The sequence below is a fragment of the Chlamydotis macqueenii genome, chromosome 19 (assembly GCF_036417535.1).
Source record: "Chlamydotis macqueenii isolate bChlMac1 chromosome 19, bChlMac1.mat, whole genome shotgun sequence".
NCBI classification, from domain to species: domain Eukaryota; kingdom Metazoa; phylum Chordata; class Aves; order Otidiformes; family Otididae; genus Chlamydotis; species Chlamydotis macqueenii.
Window position 1 is genome coordinate 7,655,253 of NC_141574.1, and position 2,637 is coordinate 7,657,889.

Here is a 2,637-nt window from a genome sequence, read left to right on the forward strand (position 1 = left end):
CAAGTGATTCTCTCCCTCTCCCCCCAGCCGCGGCTGGCTCTGCCTGTTTGTTTCCAATTACCATCCCTTCTCCCCGCTCCTTCCATCTCTCCCCTTTTGTTATCCCTTGCCAGCTGCACCCCCAGCTCTCTACCTGCCTGGCAGCCTTTTCTTGTGGCTTTTCTCTGATTTTATTTCTTTTTTTCCTCACCCGGATGGCTGTTCCCTTTCCCCATCCCATTCCCGGTGCTGTATTCACCACCAGTGATCCCGTACCCTGGGCTGTACTGGATCTCCCGTTGCTATTGCCCAAAGTGCGACGTGACCCCACCGCAAAGCCCCGGGCTCCCAGCAGCACCCAGCCAAACCTGGGGAGCCCCAAGTTCTCCCCGTGCTGCTCTTGCTGCTGCTGGGGGGCTCGACCGCATCCCCCCCATCCTCTTTTGTTTCCCGGATCCTGATGCATTATTCAGCGCTGCGGATGCTGGAGAGATAACGGTGGCGCAAAGGGCAGGGGCTCGCCCTGGGGATGTGGGATTTTCCCCGTCACGGGTTGGTTTCCTCCCCTCCAGCGTTAAAAACCAGGAGAAGCCCTGACCCACGCAGTGGGGGGGGGATTCTCTGAGGAGGTGGCATCTGCTCTGGCTGCGGGGGGGATGCGGCGGGGACAAAGGCAGGAGGGGGGGATGCTGGGGAGAGGCAGGGGCTCTGGGCACCTGGGGTGAGCTGTACCCCAAACCCACCCCTCCCCGTGTTTGAGGGCTCTGACCCAGCTCCTCCTCATGCAGCAGATGGGGCGTTCGAGATGATGCGGGATAACGGCCGTGGGGTTTGCAGAGCAACCGGTGGGAAACAACCCCAAATGTGTGTTTAATCCTTGTGGAAAGGACGCACGGCTGGGCGCTGTCACCCCGGACTGGACCCGTCCCATCCCTGCGGTCTGCTGCCACCTCCACCCACGGGGGGCACCTGGGGGGGACTGGGCGTCCCCAGCCTGGCGCATCCAGTGTCCTCGGTTGAGCCCCGGCAGAGCAGTTGGGGTGGCTTTGGGGTGGTTTGGGTACCCCAGCCCTTGTCACAAGCACGGTGGGTGGTATGGGGTGGTTTGGGTACCCCAGCCCTCGCCACAAGAATGGTGGGTGCTTTGGGGTGGTTTGGGTACCCCAGCCCTTTTCACAAGCATGGTGCAGGGTTGCGGGACGGTTTTGGGGAGGTTTGGGCACCCTGGCCTCCACCACGATGGCATGGTACAGGGCGATTTGTGGGGGGGCTAAGAGTGTCCCCAGGCATCGCAGGGCAGGTTCAGTGCTGCCTCGGGGGCTTTCTCTGGTTTTGGTCCTTTTTGGGGATTTTCAGTGCACCTTCTCTTTTTGCAGTCACCCTGCTCCCTTCTCACCGCATCCTGAGCGCGCACTCCTCCTCAGGCCTCATCCTGCCACGCTGCTGCTCACCGCCAGGCTAACTGGGACCAGAACTGGTGGCACTGGTTGCACTGGGAGCTTTGCCCCTCGAATTCACCAATTCCTGGCCCACAAGGAGGGTGAGTGCTCAGCACTGACAGAGGAAATGAGAATTAATTACGGGCTCATTAACATTGACTCGTCACCTGTGCTGCAGCGCTGGGCAGTGTCCCTGGTGGGCACCTGGCACATCCTGCATCGTCCCAGCCCTCGCCTGGCCCCCTGGCCAGCCTGAATCCCCCCGCGCCCACTGGGATGGGATGGGATACGGGATGGGATATGGGATGGGATAGGATAGGGAGTGGGGTACAGAATTGGATGGGCTGGGATAAGATGACATGAGATGGGGTGGGATACAGGGTGGGATATGGAGTGGGGTGGGATGGGATATATGCTGGGGTACAGGACTGGATTGGATACAGGGTGGGATATGGAGTGAGGTGGGGTGGGATATATTCTGGGGTCCAGGATTGGATGGGATACAGGGTGGAGCATGTGATGGGATATGGGATGGGATGGAATACAGGGTAGGATGGGATATGGGGGTGTGATGGGATGTGGAATGGAGTACAGGACGGGATGGGATGACATGGGATGGGCTGGGATACCGGGTGGGATACAGGATGGGATGGGATACAGGGTGGGATGGGATGTGATGTGATGGGATATGGGGTGGGATACAGGGTATAGGAGGTTTTCTGGCAACTGCAACCCCCAGGTATGAGCAGCCTGGCCAGGGAAGGGCCCTCTGTGGCTGGTGTTTGGCGCCGTACCCCGAGGCGAAGCTTTGGGGACTGGGCTGTTGGGGGGCTTGGGGGTGCAGGTGGATGGGAAGATGTGGAGAGGAAGGCGAGGGGGTCACTGGGGAGGGAGATACGAGGTGCTGGGGGATGGGGGCAGAGGGCCGTGTGATCAGATGGAGTAGCTGTAGGGTGCCCCGGGGGGGGGATGCGGGGTGCTGCGGGGTGCTGCGGGGTGCGGGCGGCGGCACGCCCTCCGCCCGGCAGGGGGCGCTGGGCGGTGGCGGCGGCGCGCTGTCGCGGCGCGGGCGGCTCTGTGTCGCGGAGCTGTCCAGCACTTCAGGAGGGGCCGCGCGCGCCGCGCCGGGAGCCGCGCCGGGAGGGGCCGGGCCCAGCGGGGCCCAACCGGACCCAACGGGGCCCAACCGGGCCGGGCCCAGCGGGGCGGCGAGGGCAGC